Source organism: Nicotiana tomentosiformis, chromosome 1 (assembly GCF_000390325.3).
Source record: "Nicotiana tomentosiformis chromosome 1, ASM39032v3, whole genome shotgun sequence".
In the NCBI taxonomy this organism is placed as follows: Eukaryota; Viridiplantae; Streptophyta; class Magnoliopsida; order Solanales; family Solanaceae; genus Nicotiana; species Nicotiana tomentosiformis.
In genome coordinates this window covers 148588261-148597283 of record NC_090812.1, presented here as the reverse complement: position 1 = coordinate 148597283, position 9023 = coordinate 148588261, and positions in this window count along the sequence as shown.

Sequence of the window (9023 nt, the reverse complement as noted above, 5' to 3'; positions counted from 1 at the left end):
TTGAAGCAGCATCTCTTTTAGCACTTCCAAACTAAGGATCTGGGCATATTGGAGTATTTTCTAGGTATTGTGGTCGCTCAATCCAGCTCAGGTATTGTTATTTCACAACGAAAGTATGCCTTAGACATTCTCGAGGAGACTGGAATGATGGGTTGCAGACCTATTGACTCTCCTATGGATCCGAATGCTAAGCTTCTGCCTGGATAGAGGGAGCCTCTTAGAGACCCTACGAGATATAGGAGGTTGGTTGGAAAATTGAATTACCTCACGGTGACTAGACCTGACATTTCTTTTTTGGTGAGTGTTGTAAGTCAATTTATGGATTCTCCCTATGATAGTCACTGGGATGAAGTTATTCGCATTCTTCAGTATATAAAGTTAGCTCCAGGCAAAGGATTACTATTCGGGAATCGAGGCCACGAATATATTGTTGGGTACACAGATACTGATTGAGAAGGATCACATTTTGATAGACGTTCTACGTCTGGATATTGTGTTCTAGTAGGAGGTAATTTGGTCTCGTAAAAAAACAAGAAACAGAATGTAGTTGATCGATCTAGCGCCGAAGCCGAATATCGGGTTATGGCTATGGCAACGTGTAAGTTAGTTTGAGTCAAGCAATTGCTCAAGGAGTTAAAGTTCGGAGAAATCAGCAAGATGGAACTGGTGTGTGATAACCAAGATGCTCTTCATGTTGCGTCAAATCCGGTGTTCCATGAGAGGACTAAATACATTGAGATCGACTGTCACTTTGTAAGAGAAAAAATACTTTCAGGAGATATTGTTACAAAGTTTGTAAAATCGAATGATCAACTAGCAGATATTTTCACTAAATCTCTTAGTGGTTCTCGTATTAGTTACATATGTAACAAGCTCGGTACATATGATTTGTATGTACCGGCTTGAGGGGGAGTGTTAGTTTACAGATATGTATAGTGTAGTCTTGTCCCACATTGGAAGAGGAGTAATATCTCCTTGTAGTGTATAGCTATAAATAGGGACCTTTTGTATTGTATTTATCATCCAATATCAATAACATATTTTCTCCCATGCCTTCTCACATCAAACAACACCAAAATTACAATTCACACCTCGATTCGGACTTTTGATTTTCAAACTTTTCAATTTGCAAAACTCGTGTCAAAACATTTTAAACGAATCCGGAATAACTTTAAATTTGGCACACGAGTCATAAATGACATAACTGAGCTATTTAAATTTTTAGAATCGGACTCCGACCCCGATATCAAAAAGTCAAATCCGTGGTCAAACTTTTGGAAATCTTTAGCCTTTAAATTACTAGTTTCCATTAAATGGTCATAACTTGAGCTATGAAACTCTAAATTAAATTCCGGGCATACGCCCAAATCTCAAATCACGATACGGACCTACCGGAACAGTCAAAATATTAATCCGGGTCTGTTTGCTAAAAATATTGACCAAAGTCAACTTAATTGAGTTTTAAGGCTCTATTTCACATTTTAATCCATTTTTCATATAAAAACTTTCCGAAAAATTATACGGATTGTGCATGCAAATCGAAGAATGATGAATAGTGCTATTTGATGTCTCAGAACACATAAATAATTATTATATTTAAAGATGACCTTTTGAGTCATCACAAACATACATATTAAAAATAAATTTCATACAACTAATTATATAATATACAACTTATTTATAACCTATCCAGAATTTTCATACATTATTCTTACCCAGTTAAATACAACTATAACATCATACAACTTAAATATAATTTTTATACAAATTTTATACAATATATCCTTTGTATGTATTTTGTATATATTTTATTTGTGGTGTGTTCTTCAACTTCTTCTTCGAATTTCAATCTGAAAATCCAGCCAAATCAAATCTAAACTTCACCAAATACCCTAAAAATCGAGATATAAACTTCATAGAATATTCTCAATCATTTGTAATAATACCTAATCCAAACAAAAAATATTTTTTTTAAATCTGAATTCGAATTTAAAGCTTTGAAGCTTTAAAATGGCTGTCAATGGTGGAGAGTCAAACACCTTCAAAATTTATTGATTGACAATTTCAATTCGAACAATCCAGCCAAATAATTAATATACATTACTGCTTGTCCGCCATCGGAACACCAAGAAGAAAAGAGGAAGCCCAGAAAAGCTCCAAACTCCAGCCATGGCAAAATTCAAATCGATAAAAACTTAATCCATTTATTCGTCATTGTTAGAGAAAATTATGAGTTTTAAAAGAAAAAACCTTGTAGAATCGGTGTAGAAAGAGGGTTGATTTCAAAGAGAAAAAGAGGAAAATTCTTTAGAAAAATTGGGGTTTGTCTGGGTAAGTAAGGAATTGTGAGAATGTTTCGGGATTTACTAAATTAAAAGGCTACAATCAAGGGATACACATTTAAAACTAATTTGTATATAATTGATAAATTGTATATGATCATGTAATTAAGTTGAAATTAGGGAAGATAAGTAAGTTTCATATGTCGTATAAGTAGGTAAAAATTCCTTATTCAATTTGATGATGGTACCCTGTCACTTTTTTCGCTAAATATGGAGAAAGCCCAGATACCTATTCGAATTCGAATTTCTAGTTTGAGCCAAAAAGAACTTTAAATTCACCGATAGGGTAAAAGTGATAATTTACCTATTAACGCATATTAAAATTTACTGATAGGGTAAAAGTATCTGTACATTATTGGTGTATAATAATTAAATCAATCTATTATTATATGTAATTATAGACTCTTTGATAATTCAAAAAAATGTAGAAGTTAATACGAGCTTCCGTAATGGATTGGTAGTTGCAAGTTCAATACGTGTAGATTGGGGACCAAATATCACATTTTATTATTTCTTGGGTAGTGGCCTTCTCTCGATAAGGCCAAACAATTAAAGATATGGAGTAAATGAAATTAGTTAGGTTGGTTGATAATTGTTAGAGTGCCATATATACAAGACGGAGCAGACATAAAAACTTAAGAAATTTAAGGAACAGATATAATTGTGGAGTACTAAACATTATTGGATGTTATTGCATTTTTTATTTTTTTATTTAAGATATAAGAGTACAGATAGATCTTTATAATCTTTTATAAAGCATTGTAGAGGCTAGATAGGTATCTACGAGAGCTGCATATATCTACCGGTACTAGTGAAGGTTGGCCCGCTGAGCACGATTTTCTTTTGTAGTTTCTGTTTTTTTTTAATTATTTGTCTATACGTTAAATAATTGATTCAATATAAAGATTATTAATAAGTTTTATATTTAATATATGTTCGCGAGATATTGATATATTTAAGTAGTTATATGATGTATGGTCTTTTTTCTAACTAGTGTTTTGTGTTTTATACCGTCAATCTCTTTACGACAATATTGTTTGTTTCGACATATTTTTGCTTTCTAGAAACGATTGGTTGTTATACACCTAAATAAAAACACGTAGCATTTTTTTCTATGTTTGAGAAATTGACAAAATACAAAGCGTCACCAACTTCAGCTTTTAATTTCTCATATTTCAAGTTCACGAGAACTTTTGATGTTTCAATTTCCTCGTTTGCACTTACAAAATTATTAACGTTATATCTCCAATAAGAGAAAATTGCTTACTTTTTGGATCCAACCACATATAACATATGAATCTTATTATAAATGATATATTATCGTAGGTTTTTTTATGTAGTTTCTATAATTTTAAATATCATTTCAAAAGATGTGCTTATTTGCAACTACAATCCCTTGAAACTTTCTTATCTACCACTTTGAAAAAATAAAGTGTTTCAAAATTCGTACCGTTTCTCAAATAGAATAATATATTATATATATACACTTTTTATAATTTCACTATATTTCAAATAATTAGTAAATCTAGAATAATTTTATTATCTAACTAAGAATATACTAAACATCTTTGACATATATATATATATATATATATATATATATATATATATATATATATATATATATATATATATATATATATATATATATATATCATGGGGAGCATTTGAATTTTTAATTAAATTAGTGTAAAAGCATATGCTATATTATAATTGACCATCTTTTCATATATTATGCTAGCTATATTATTGTAAGTCTATAATATAAGATTTTACCTTAATCCATTAAAATAAGAATCTTTAATGTATTTTAATGTTATTTATTTATTCGATCATTAAATATATTTGTAAATGAATATAAGGCTTATTTTAATCGGATCAGTGTAAAGTTTTTACAAAATTTATTAACGTTATTTCTCCAATAACAGAAAATCGCTTACTTTTTGGATCAAATCACATATAGCACGTGAATCATATTATAAAAAGATATATTATCTGTCACGACCCAATTTCACCTATAGGTCGTGATGGCGTCCAACACTACACCTAGGCAAACCAACTTAATAAATTAAGCATATATTGACAAAATTTAAAACCCAAAAAAATAATAAAATCCAAATTCTACCAATGTATGTGCCAAAATCTGGTGTCACAAGTGTATGAGCATCTAGTAGATTATACAAAACCTCAAATACTGTCTGAAATAAAAATAGACATAATGAAAATACGAGAGACACTAGTAGCTGCAGAACGGCTCAGAAAGTGCAGCTCAGCACTATGCCCCTGGATAATGTGGGTGTAAGACGATAGGTCCCCCACTAGTACTTGTCTCAGGTCCTGCACAAAAAAAATGTGCAACAAGTACAGTATGAGTACGAAAACAACATGTACCCAGTAAATATCAAGCCTAATCTTGTGAGGGGGAAATTATCCCATAGGGATTAAATTGAATAATTGTTGCTAATTGCGGGGGCTACGTACGTACGAGGTGACGAGAGTCCGTGCGTAGCTACTATAAATGCTAAAGTCCGGGTAGTTTAGGACTCAAAACATAAATTATTTGTGTAAATTGTATTCCCTGATTAATTAATATTAAATTGATATATATGAATATATTGTGAATTGTTAGATAAAGATATTAAAGGATGAAAATCTCATATGCTTGATTTTCTGTTTAAATCAATAAATTATTAAAAGAAATTGTTCTTCCTCCCGAATTTATCTCATAATAAATATACTCTCCTTCCAGAGGTACATAAGAAAATGTCATCCTTTCTTGTGGAGCGGGCCAAACGCCTCGGCAGCATAAATGCATCTATGGATCGCGTCGCACGTCCCTCGGCAGTGTACATGACACTCTGGATCGGGTCGTACGTCCTCGGCAGAAATCATGCTTAATAATAATAATTACACGATACTTTAATATCTTATTTCACATTGCGAAGCTAATTGATAAATTAAAAAATTCTTAGAATTTAATGAATTATTATTCTTGCTTGTTAAAGAATTAATTGTTATTCATGTAAATAATATTTAATTGATAAATTGGAAAGTATTTGAATTGAAGAAATTTAATTAATATATTGAGAATTGTTGCATTTGAAGAAATTTGATTATTTCCGCTGATTAAATAAATTATTTTAAATTCTGTAAATTATATTGATTTAAATATCCTAATTTTATTCCAATTATTATTATTGACTCATAGTGAGTGTCAAAGTCGACTATCTCGTCTCTACCACTTAGAGATTAGGCTTGATACTTACTGGGTACACGTTGTTTTCGTACTCATACTGCACTTGCTGTATATTGTTTTTCTGCAGGACCCGAGGCAAGTACTAGTGGGGGACCTATCGTCTTACACCCACGTTATCCGGGGGCATAGTGGTGATCTGCACTTTCTGAGCCGTTCTGCAGCTATTAGTGTCTCTCCTTGTATTTTCATTCTGTCTATTTTTATTTCAGACAGTATTTGAGGTTTTGTATAATCTACTAGATGCTCATACACTTGTGATACCAGGTCTTGGCACACACATTGGTAGAATTTGGGTTTTATTATTTTCTTGGTTTTAAATTTTGTCAATATATGCTTAATTTATTAAGTTGGTTTGCCTAGATGTAGTGTTGGGCGCCATCACGACCTATAGGTGAAATTGGGTCGTGACAACATGGTATCAGAGCACTAGGTTCACGTAGGTCTCACAAGTTATGAGCAGGCCTAATAGAGTCTAGCGGATCGGTACGGAGACATCTGTACTTATCTTCGAGAGGCTATAGGGTGTTAGGAAATTTTCTTTCTTCATATTCCATCGTGAAATTGATGTAGTTCTAAATATCCTTCTCTTATTCTCTCACAGATGGTGAGAACGCGCTCAAATAAAGTTCTAGACCAGGGAAGAGCTACTCCCCCAGTTGCTAGAGGCCGAGGCAGGGGCCGAGGCCGAGGGAGGGCTCCAGCTCGTGGTAGAGGGCGAGGACGTCCCAGGACTGTTCCAGTTATGCCGCCAGTAGGTCCAGCAGAGAACCTCATTATTGAGGAACAGGATGAGGTGCCTGTGGCAGAGCTACATCCGGTGGATTTCACATCTGCACCGGGATTTCAGGATGTCATGGGTTGTATGCTGCAATTCATCGACAATATGACTCAGGCCAGTTTATTTCCGACAGACCCAGCCACATCTCAGGCGGGCGGGGGAGCACAGACCCCTACCGCGCAGGCTCATGGACAGGCAGCTGCTGTATATCAGACCCAGGGTGCACTACTCGTGGGTGGAGCCCAGCCAGTGGCAGCAGCTACACCTGAGCCCAGGCCAGTTGTAGCCGCCGATCCTCATAAATTATTGGACAGATGGACTAGACTACATCCTCATGTCATTGGTGGGTGAGCGACATGAGGATCCACAGGACTTCATTGATCGGTGCAAAGTTAGACTGTACAACATGAGGATATTAGAGTCTCATAGGGTAGACTTTGCTACTTTTCAGCTAGAGGGCAGAGCCCGTAGATGGTGGCAGTCTTATGTTCTTGGCAGATCAACAGATTTTCCTCCCACGACTTGGGGTAGGTTCACCCATATCTTCCTGGACAGGTATATTCCACCATCCTAGAGGGAAGAGTTGCAGTTTCAGTTTGAGCAGCTCCAGCAGGGTCAGATGTCAGTGACTGATTATGAGGCGAGGTTTTCTGAATTATCTCTCCATGCACTTATGATACTCCCTACTGAGGCGGAGAGAGTGCGGAGGTTTGTAGCCGGTTTACATATTGGTATTTAGGCCACTATGGCTCGAGAGGTTGAGATGGGTACTTCTTATGAGCGAGTTGTGGAGATAGCCCGGAGGATTGAGGGTGTGCGTCAGCGGAGCCGAGAGTAGATTATGAGAGATAAGCAGTCCAGGTACTCTGGAGAGTTCAGAGGTGCTCCGTCTGGGGACAGAGGTCAGTTCGTGAGGGGGCAGTCCAGCAGACCCCCATTTCCAGCACCACCACCTCCTCGAGGTGCCCCAGTGCGACCTTATCTCAATGTTATACCAGAGAGTTCCTACCGCCCACCAGCTATTCAGGGTCCTCCTAGTGGGTATTCAGTTCCCCAGGTCCAGACACTTAGTCAGCAGCCCATCGCACCGAAGAGTTGTTATGAGTGCGGGGATCCCAGTCACATGCGGAGGTTTTGCCCCAGGCTTCGGGGTAGACCAGTACAGCAGGGTCAACAGCCTATGCTTACCGGACCAATTGCTCCACCAGTAGTCCGACCACCAAGAGGTGGAGGACAGGTGTCTAGGGGTCGTCCTAGAGGTGGAGGTCAGCCAGGCAGAGGCCAGCCAGTTGGCGCTCCAGCTTGGTTCTATGCTTTTTCGGCTAGACCAGATACAGAGGCCTCAGATGTTGTGATTACAGGTATTATTTCTGTTTGCGGCAAAGATGCTTCAGTATTATTTGATCCAGGATCCACGTATTCATATGTGTCATCTTTATTTGCTCTATTCCTGGGTGTTTCTCGTGAGTCCTTGAGTACTCATGTTTTTGTGTCCACTCTTGTAGGTGATTCTGTTATTGTGAACCGGATCTACCGGTCTTGTATTATTACATTCTGTGGTTATGAAACTAGAGCAGATCTCTTATTGCTCGAGATGATCGATTTTGAAATTATTCTAGGTATGGACTAGTTATCTCCATATCATGCTATTCTAGATTGTCATGCCAAAACTGTTACCTTGGCTATTCCATCTTTGCCTAGGCTGAAGTGGAAGGGTTCGTCGGTTAGTTCATTTAATCGGGTTATTTCTTTTATAAAGGCTCAACACATGGTTGAGAAGGGTTATTTGTCTTATCTAGCCTATGTTCGGGATACTACTGCAGAAATTCTGGCTATATATTCAGTGCCAGTAGTTCCGTAGTTCTCCGATGTATTTCCTTCAGATCTTCCAGGTATGCCAGCCTATATATATCCCACTGTATTGCATGGCTCCGAAAGAATTGAAAGAATTGAAAGAACAGCTTGAAGAGTTACTAGCCAAAGGATTTGTCAGACTGAGTGTATCGCCTTGGGGTGCACCGGTATTATTTGTGAAGAAGAAAGATGGCACAATGCGAATGTGTATTGATTATCGCCAATTGAACAAAGTTACTATTAAGAACAAGTACCCATTGTCGCGTATTGATGACCTATTTGACCAATTGCAGGGTGCTAGGGTGTTCTTTAAGATCGACTTGAGGTCGGGGTATCATCAGTTGAAGATTCGAGATTCGGATGTTCCGAAAACTGCTTTCCATAATAGATATGGTCATTATGAATTTCTGGTAATGTCTTTCGGTTTAACTAATGCTCTGGTAGCGTTTATGGATCTGATGAACAGGGTATTCAGGCCAGATATTGATTCTTTTGTCATTGTCTTCATTTATGACATTTTGATCTACTCGCGCAGCAAGGAGGAACATGAGCAGCATATGAGAGTATTGCTTCAGACATTGCGGGAACAAAAGCCATACGCTAAGTTCTCTAAATATGAGTTCTGGCTAGAGTCTGTAGCATTTTTGGGACATATTGTATCGGGCGAAGATATTAAAGTTGATCCCAAAAAGATTGAGGCAGTTCAGAATTGGCATCGTCCCACTTCGGCGACTGAGATCAGGAGTTTTCTGGGTTTAGCAGGTTATTATCGTCGGTTTGTGGAAGGTTTTTC